Source organism: Lepidochelys kempii, chromosome 2, assembly GCF_965140265.1.
Source record: "Lepidochelys kempii isolate rLepKem1 chromosome 2, rLepKem1.hap2, whole genome shotgun sequence".
Lineage (NCBI taxonomy): Eukaryota > Metazoa > Chordata > Testudines > Cheloniidae > Lepidochelys > Lepidochelys kempii.
Genome location: NC_133257.1, coordinates 121,688,166 through 121,698,214, shown reverse-complemented (window position 1 = coordinate 121,698,214; position 10,049 = coordinate 121,688,166). Strand labels below are relative to the sequence as shown.

General features: G+C 42.0%; 1 protein-coding gene across 1 annotated transcript in view; it reads left to right on the top strand.

Annotated features, from left to right (window-relative positions):
- The first annotated feature begins 5,445 nt into the window (after positions 1 to 5,445).
- LOC140907063 (serpin B10-like) overlaps positions 5,446 to 10,049 on the top strand; it is a 32,807-nt gene continuing 28,203 nt past the window's right edge. The window contains exons 1-2 of the mRNA XM_073332199.1: positions 5,446 to 6,473; positions 6,796 to 6,907. The gene's annotated coding sequence lies outside the window, so the exon portion shown is untranslated. The remainder of the gene's footprint in view (positions 6,474 to 6,795; positions 6,908 to 10,049) is intronic.

The window sequence follows — 10,049 nt, the reverse complement described above, 5'->3', positions numbered from 1 at the left end:
CACTCTACTCTTCTATCAGACTTGCAGCCCCAAGGCTTCTCCCTGGAGTCTATTAACCCGACCCAAAAGCAAAACACAGATTTCAGGGAAAGCAGTGTCAGGCCCTTTTCCAGGCTTGAACTTTTAAACCATCCTATGTCCACACACCCCCTCCTGCAAAGCTCTCCATTCTTCTGCAGAGTACTGACTTTCGGGGACTACCCTCCTTAAGTCTTGCCCTGTTTGGATCTTCAACTCCAGTCCCTCCCAATGCTTTCTGCCTGTGGGGTGGCCTTCTCTCAGGCCCACTTCAAGATTCCCCTTCACTCCTGCTCCCTCTTCCATCAGGACCAAGGTGTAAATGTCCTCCTGAACTTCCTCTGTGCACTATTACCCGAGAAAGTCCTTTTCTACTTTGGGCTTCCTCCCTTTACAGAAACCATATACATCCTTCCCCAGCTGGGACTCATCTTTAACAGGCCAGGCCAGGCCTGCCCTCCTCATGCCACCACCTGTGTGTATTGGTCTCTCAGGCCCACATTAACCATTTCATCACCTGTGTGCAGTAAACACCACATCACACATCTCTGTAAACAGTTCTCTTAAAAAAGAGTAGTTTCATTTTAGAAACATACTGTGACATTCTGCACCCCAAAGCACCCCATATTTACCATGGTGGTGTAATTATGATATGTTTTGTACAAAGTATGCTTTGTAAGGTATTATTCTAAACGTCTTGATCTGTTGAACATTAATATCCTGTTGGAAGGATTTTACTCATATAAAAAGTTATGAAGTTTTGCTATGTGTGTGTTACTGAAAGATGTTGTGAAGTCGGAAACGCCCACAACTAGCCTTTCAGATACAAGGATGAAGAAGCTAGACAGTGCTAATGGCTCATCAGCAAAGACAATGGACCATGGAAAGGGCTTGTCCTCACCTGGGGACCCTTCACCCAGCCTATGAATAATTGCTTCTATGACTCAGCAAGGCATGCAAGGGCATGTGACCAGACCACAGGACACTGAACTCCATTTTGGTACCTGTATTTTTCCACAGACTGGGCTGGGAAGCTGGCTTGAAACAAAGGGGTTCCTGCCATAGGAGAAATTATATAAGATGGGGAGTGTTATCTTTTGGTCTTCACACCCCCACAACTCAACACCGAAAAGAAATGCTGGAAGACAAAGTACTTTGCATAGGGGAGTGGGAAACCCAGGCTACAAAGCAGATGCAGCCTGTGCCTCAAGAATCTGTAAGCCTGCTTGTACCATCAGTTAGGGTGAGATATTGCTGATTCAAATCCTATCTAGTATATATGACTTAGATTGCATTTTGTTTGATTTCTTAGGTAACCTGCTTTGATCTGTTTGTTATCATTTATAATCACTGTGTGGTTTTGAGTGACATGTTAGGGAATCTTTGTTCTGTTAACACAGGTGGGTGCATATCTTCCCCACATTGAGGGGGAAGCGGACTAATTTAATGAGCTTGCACTGTACAGACCCCTCTGCAGTGCAAGATGGCACAAGTCTGGGTTTATACTCCAGTGGGGGTGTCAGGCTGGGGAGCTGGGAAATCGGCTGGGGCCTCCATTGTTGGTCCATGAGTGGCTTAGGCAAAGTCCCCAGGTGACTCAGTTGGGGGTGTGGCGCCACCTGCTGTTGTGCTGGGTGATAACAGGGCCTGGAGAGGCTGGGTGTGAGGTGCCGCAGAGCAAGTGTGGGAAGCCAGCCCAGCTAAATAGTTAGGGGCCAGTTCCAACAGCTTCCAGGTTTCACTCCGGGTTCCATCCCATCACACATGGTTCTTCTCATCTTATTACCCCACATGTGATATGTGAAACATGGGGGCAGTGGTCAGTCTAACGAGAGACAATAAGAGTGTGTGATTAATCGGCAAACAAAGCAGCACCGAGAAACAGAGGAAACATGCAGCATGCAGGGGCTCAGACCAGAAAGCTGCCAGCCGTTCAACTACTATGTTTGCAGCTAAGCTAGTAGACCCATGAGCAGTTCAATTCCAACCAGCTTGACTAGAACACAGAGACTGTACGTACACTAGAAACTACAGCTCTATCTGCACCACTGTAGCGCTGTTCCCGAGGTCGGGCACTGGAGCAAGCAGGGTAGCAGCCAAGGAGGGGTTCAAGGCAGGGGCAGGGCTGAGGCAAGGCTGGGTGCAAGGCAGGAGCAGCAAGAACAAGGTAACACAGGAGCAGGCACAGTTGTGGTGAGCATGAGTGTTTAGAAACCAGCAAGCTGCTGCTGCTGGCTTAAGTGCCAGCCTGCTGCTTTCTGTAGCCAGTCAGGGTGTGAAGCTAATCAGGCAGCCTGCTGCAGACCAGCTGTAGTGATGAGGCTGCCTGGAGACTAGCTCTGCTGGAGGCCCTGATTCCTGACAGTACTACAGAAAAGGCTCTGGGAGTTATAGTGGATCACAAACTAAATATGAGACAACAGTGTAATACTGTGGCAAAAAAGAGAATGCATTCTGGGATGTATTAGCAGGAGTGTTGTAAGCAAGATACAAGAAATAATTCTTCCACTCTCTCAGAACTGATGAGGCCACAACTGGAGTACTGTGTCCAGCTCTGGGCCCCACACTTTGGGAAAGAGGTGGACAAATTGGAGAAAGTCCAGAGGACGGTAACAAAAATGGCTAAAGGTCTAGAACAGTGACTCTCAACCTTTCCAGACTACTGTTCCCCTTTCAGGAGTCTGATTTGTCTTACATACCCCCAAGTTTCACCTCACTGAAAAACTACTTGCTTACAAAATCAGATATAAAAATACAAAACCGTCACAGCACGCTATTACTGAAAAATTGCTTTCTCATTTTTATCATGTAATTATCAAATAAATCAATTGGAATTAGGGCCATCAAGCGATTAAAAAAATTAATCGCAATTCATTTTGCAATTAAAAAATATATTATGATTAATCGCGTGATTAATCTCGCTGCTAAACAATAACAGAATGCCATTTATTTAAATATTTTTGGATGTTTTCTACATTTTCAAATATATAGATTTCAATTACAACACAGAATACAAAGTGTACAGTGCTCACTTTATATTTATTTTTTATTACAAATATTTTACTTTTGTAAAAAACTAAAGAAATAGTATTTTTCAATTTATCTAATACAAGTACTGTAGTGCAATCTCTTTATTATGAAAATTGAACTTACAAATGTGGAATTATATAAAAAAACAAAACCCTGCATTCAAAAATAAAACAATGTCAAACTTTAGAGCCTACAAGTCCACTCAGTCCTACTTCAGCCAATCGCTTAGACAAATAAGTTTGGTTACAATTTGCAGGAGATAGTGCTGCCCACTTCTAGTTTACAATGTCACCTGAAAGTGAGAACAGTTGTTCTTATGGCACTGTTGTAGCCAGCGTTGTAAGATATTTATGTGCCAGATGTGCTAAAGATTCATATGTCCCTTCATGCTTCGACCACCATTCCAGAGGACATGCATCCAAGCTGATAATGGGTTCTGCTCTATAACAATCCAAAGCAGTGTGGACCTGTGCATGTTCATTTTCATCATCTGAGTCAGATGCCATCAGCAGAAGGCTGATTTTCTTTTTTCGTGGTTCAGGTTCTGTAGTTTCCACATCAGAGTGTTGCTCTTTTAAGACTTCTGAAAGCATGCTCCACACCTCATCCCTCTCAGATTCTGGAAGGAACTTAAACCTTGGGTCAAGTGCTGTAGCTATCTTTAGAAATCTCACATTGGTACCTTCCTTGCGTTTTGTCAAATCTGCAGTGAAAGTGTTCTTAAAACGAACAACGTGCTGCGTCATCATCCGAGACCGGTATAAAATGAAATATATGGCAAAATGTGGGTAAAACAGAGCAGGGGACATACAATTCTCACCCAAGGAGTTCAGTCACAAGTTTAATTAACGCTTTATTTTTTTACTGAGTATCATCAGCATGGAAGCATGTCCTCTGGAATGGCGGCAGAAGCATGAAGGGGCACACGAATGTTTAGCATATCTGGCACATAAATACCTTGCAACACCGACTACAAAAGTGCCATGTGAACACCTGTTCTCACTTTCAGGTGACATTATAAATAAGAAGCAGGCAGCATTATCTCCCGTAAATGTAAACAAACTTGTTTGTCTTAGCGATTGGCTGAACAAGAAGTAGGACTGAGTGGACTTTAGGCTCTAAAGTTTTACATTCTTTTGTTTTTGAGTGCAGTTATGTAACAAAAAAAAATCTACATTTGTAAGTTACACTTTCACGACAAAGAGATTGCACTGGTACTTGTATGAGGTGAATTGCAAAATACTATTTCTGTTCATCATTTTTACAGTGCAAATATTTGTAATAAAAATAATATAAAGTGAGCACTGTACACTTTGTATTCTGTGTTGTAATAGAAATCAATTATTTGAAAATGTAGAAAAACATCAAAATATTTAATACATTTCAATTGGCATTCTATTGTTTAACAGTGCGATTAATCACAATTAATTGTTTTAATCATGATTAATTTTCTTGAATAAATCATGTGAGTTAACTGTGATTAATCAACAGCCCTAATTGGAATATAAATATTGTACTTACATTTCAGTGTATACAAATTGCCTGTATGAAATTTTAGTTTGTACTGACTTTGTTAGTGCTTTTTATGTAGCTTTTTATGTAGCATGTATGCTTTTTATGTAGCCTAAAACTAGGCAAATATTTAGATGAGTTGATGTACCCCTAGTTGAGAACCACTGGTCTAGAACACATGACCTATGAGAAAAGATTAAGCAAACCTTATTTTTTTCAGTATAGAGAAGAAAAGACTGGGGGGACATGATCACAGTCTTAAAGTACATCAAAGATTGTAATAAAGAGGAGGGTGATAAATTGTTTTCATTACTACTGAGGATAGGAAAAGAACCAATGGCCTTAAATTGCAGCAAGAGTGATTTCAGTTTAGACATTAGAAAAAAGTTCCTAACTGTAAGGGCAGTTAAGCACTGGAGCAAATTACCTAAGGAGGTTGTGGAATCCCTGTCATTGTGGGTTTTTAAGAATGGGTTAGACAAACACCTGTCATGGCTGCTCTAGATGATACTTTAGCCTGCCTCAGTGCAGGGGACTGGCCTAGATCGCCTACCAAGGTCCCTTCCAATCCTACATTTCTATGATCCTCTGTGGCCAGAATAGAGAACAAAGCACTGATCATGAAGGATTCCTTGCTCTATTGAATATGTGAACACTCCTCTAACTTGGAGCTAAGTTCTCTCTTCTGCTAATGTGCTCCAGATAGAGAAAGCAGGGCTCTTGTTTGGTTGGACTGTGGGAGAGGAGTTAGCCAGAGGTTCACAGATGAACTCTATTTCCACACTACTAGTAGTACTGAGGGAGATGAGTAGGACTGAAGTGGGGGAGTAAAAAACAAAACAAATCAATCTACACCTCCCCCTGCAGTGCTATGCAAATTTCCTTCAAACTTTTGGCATGAACTTGCCACTTCCTGTATTTATTATTAGAGTTAGAGAAACTACTGTGATTGTATTAACATTGCTGCTGGAGGTAACAGAGATCTGCCGGGGGTGTTGGTATATTTGTTTAATTAAGAAATTGTCCTGTTCTGAATTATTTATCCATGCAAGTTGCTTATTTGTTGGTGACTGACACAATAAAAAAGGGAATCCCCACCCAAAAAAGCTTGCAATCAGCGGTCCTGCATGGCCCTAGCTTTGCATGGGCTAGGTCTTATATACCTGTGGTGCTCATGGCAGGATCAGGGTCTAGGGGACAGAAAAACTCAGGATGGTCTGAGTAATCTAGGGGATACAGATTTGTAACCTACCTTTTTTGAGTGAATGTGTAAATTGTAAGTATGGTTAATTATTTATATGGGATGGTGATAATTTGTGGGATAACAGAGGTGTCAGCTAATACTTAGAACTCCTTATCAGTTTAACTGGGTACAGTATAATCAGAGATTCATTGATTAAAAGGCCAGAAGGGTTCACAGTGATCATCTAGTCTGACCCCCTGTATTATATGGGCCATTAGAGTTCCCTGAATTAATCATTATATTCCTCATCTTATTTCAGAAATATCATGCCAGGTGTACAGATTTAATAGGTTTGTATAAATAACCCAGCAGGTTCCAGCAATCTGATTTGAATTCTAACTGCCATCTTTATAAAGATGGAAACCGAGCCAAAAAAGCAACAGACTGGTCAAACTCTGAGAGGAAAGATTATAGCTGCAAAAAATCCACAAAAATCATAAACCAACCAAGCCAAACCCCACACGTAATTTAGTGAATTGTCAAAATAACACATACTATGGTATTCTCTTCCCTGATTCTCTGCCTAAGGTCTGATCAAAGATTTGTTTGGTCCAGACTCTATTGTGACATCTACTGCACTGGTCTTAGTTAATGCCTTCACTTCAATGGAAAGTGGGAGAAAGAATTTAAGGAAGAAGACACCAAAGAAATGCCTTTTCGGCTGAATCAGGTATGACGCATGAATACACCTATTACTTTCAAGGTATCATATTGTAGACTCCAAAAACAGCAGTCTAGAAATTATACCAGACCCAGTTTTACTTCTTATTTATTCAGCTCATAGTTCCCTTAATGCATTGTATTCCTTATGGGGAGCTTTCCTATTAACTACATTCCTAATACTATGTTCTGCCAATATAAATGTGCAACCAAGAAAAACGAGACCCAAGTTCTCTCAGAAAGAATCTTGTTCTAAGATATTATTCAGTTAATTTTAAGCAGATGCATCACTTGTGTTTCTAAAAAGCATGTTTCTCACATTTATTTTTCAGCAAGTAAGCAAATCTGTGCAGATGATGCATCAGAAAGGTCCATTTGCCTTCGCCTCCATAGAGGAAGAGAAGGTCAAGATCCTGGAGCTTCCATATGCTAATAGAGAAATGAGTATGATTATATTACTACCAAATGTTGTCTCTGGCCTTGATGAGGTAAAGTTCAGTTACCTCAAGTTACCTCAAGAGAGTAATATAACTTGTTGCCTATAGGGTCTTTCATAGCCAAGGTATCCCAAAACAATTAACAAAGTACAGATTTGGACATTGGCAGTGTGATAGCTGTGAAGGTAAATACAGAGGCTTACATGAGGTCCGCAATCGCACATGCCAAGCACTGGGTGCTAGAATCTGTTTTATTGAAAAGCGTTGTCCAGGACGGAAAAGGTTCTTCTTAACAAAGCAACTATTATCCACGTGCCTTGGATTTCAAGGGTCTAATTTCCTGCATAACTGTATACTGATATACACTGGTCAAACAATCTATATTGGTTTTACTATTAGTTATTGTAGTTTTAAAGTTATGTTTGATGCCCAGTGTTTGTTTCATTCAAGCGATTAACAAAGTGAAAGTGCAACTGTACTGCATATGTTGAAAGTCTGTGCTGGCAAACGCACATTTATGATGGAGTTTTCACAAAGTGTTCTGTCGCCAATTACATGTGAAAGCTTTCAAGCCATTCACAAGCTGAAGTTACAGTGATTTGCCCACACACAAAGTAATAAGGATCATGCTGTGACATACCAGGGGCTTATTTTTACAGGTAACAAAGAAGCTGAACACAGAACTCTGTAAAACAAATAAAGGGACTGTAGCGGGGTGGTCACCTGCTACTGCCCTGAACGGCTTGAAATCAGCCCTGGGAGAGGTCTAAGGTGGCGAGAGGGCTGCTGCTAGGAAAAGCAACAAGCCTCAGTTGATTGGGGAACCAGCCACAGATGCGGCCACGCCCCAATCAGGGCCCACCTGGCCCTCATAAGAGGGCAGTGGGCCAGCAGCAAACACCCACTCTCTCTCTAGATGTGGAGAGGGATGGGCCTGGTTGCTAGGAGCTAAGCAGGGTATCAAAACTGGAGCAGGGCTGGGGGAAGGCCAGAGGAGCTTGGGAGCTTTGCCTGGAAACCCCCCAGGCTGCAGGCCTTGTTAAAGGCCAAAGAAAAGTGTTGCAGAGGGCAGCCCAAGGGTAGGCAGAGGCAGCAGGTCCACACACCCCTTGCCAGTGATGAGTGGCATTTACACTGCAGTCTGCCTCAGGGAACAGGGGCTAGTTGATGACTGGCAGTGGCCATAGACTGAGGTGAGGTGGGGATAGAGGGTGGGGGTTCCCCGGGCAGGGGAGACCCAGATCTGTGGGGGGTACTGTCAGGGGGCAGCACCCTGGCCTGAAAGGGGCACCAGGGTCCAGGAGGGACTCAGAGTCCAGTGGCAAGTGGGACACCGGCCTGCAGAGGGTGCTCCGGAGGCTGGAAAAGCTAATTCCCTGGATGACCAGCAGGAGGTGCTGCTACAGGGATCTAGATATTACTTCCCATATTTGTGCTGCAGTCTTTCTTATAAGTTGTAAGCTCTTTGGCCCAAGGCTATTGAGTTCCTGTTTGTGTGAAGGGCGTTTTTTGCCCTAATCCTGACTGGGGCCTCAGGGTGCTAGCACAACAGAAAAAGTTCTGGCTTACACTGCTTAAAGAGGTTTGAATGGGAACACTTCGCACAGCTAGGGGTTGTGTCTATTTCAACTGAGGTTGTTGGACTCTTAGCCATTTATTAAAACAGAAAGCTGCTTTCCTTGGCCCAGGGAGCAGACTAACAGACAGCATCTCCGCTTGTGCTCCAGACACACGTCTGTGCCAAATTTGGGAATCTTTTGGTGCTCATTTTAGGAAGCAAATGCAGACTACCTTACATGATAGTCATTTTAAAGAGTCCCACTTTGCAGTGATGCTCTGTTCTGCTGGGACGTGTTAAGCATTTAGCCGGGGAATACTATAGTCTGTACAAAGTGACACTTTTTGAACCAACCCATTTTCACTGAATCCTGCCACAACAACAATCATAGTGAGCGATTATCACCCCTATAGGGCTGTACACTGTACAGCTGTTAACTGATACAGTGAGCCTGTGAAGTAGATTAGCAGATGTGGAAATAGCGGCTCAGAGAAGTTACCTGAGATTTGTTTTAGGCCACACAGCAAAGAAGTGGAAGGACCTCCCAATCCATCTTAATTCACTGTTCCATGTAACCTCTCTTATGAAAGAGCTCAGAGTCTTTAACACTAAATAGGTGAGTGCTTTACACAACTGTAAGAGTCATTCTGCACTCTAAGGGGAAAAGTAGACGCACTGATAAAGTGGTGTATTTCCTGAATGGATTAAGCTAAATCCCCGCTCTCCAGCACCCAACCAAGAGCAGACACACAAGCGCTGACAAATCAAACATCACACACAGCATAAGATGATAAACCTGATCAAATATACTATGTCACTGATTTAAGTACTGAGAAGTGGCAGAATATCCAGCAACGAAAGAGAAAAGTATTCCATTATTTGATGAATTGGAGTTTGCAGGCAGAATTAGCTCAGATCTTGCCCAAATCTCAAGGGCATTTGCACACAGGATTCAATTCAACCCCATCTGTTAAAAAAATTCCAATGAAGCAAGCCCAGAAGAATGGACATACTGTCCATGTATTTCTTTGCCTCAATCAGTCCAAGTTATTCAAGCTCTATATCTGATAGTCACAGTGAAGTGTCAGTAACATTTTAGTCTAAATCTCTTAGAGTAAGAGCACATAACTGAGACTGGATGAGTGAAAGACACATTACTGTTTCCAAGAATTATATTAAGGGAATAATTGATGGGTCATCTCAGCCTCAGAAGGATGTTTACCCCGTCAAAAATTTTAGCAAAGAAATCTAAACTGAAAAGCAGGCTGCCCATACTATAACAGTTTGTGTTTGAAAGGAATTTGTGCCCCCATTTCTGGGACTACTAGGGAAACAAAACAAAAATGAAGCAACCCAAAATCAACATTTTGCCAGGCCAAAAAGGACTTGAACCTCAACATTTTCCATTCTAACTTTAAATTTGCAATTTTTGAGTAAATTGAGAGTCTGACGAACTCTCATCACTCTAACTTAAGGAGACTAATGTTGAGACATTTAATATCTTGTAAGAATTCTAGGAAATGACTTGTGCAACCCATTGAATAACTCCACAATTTAAATTAAAAATATACTGATTTAACAGCCTAAACAT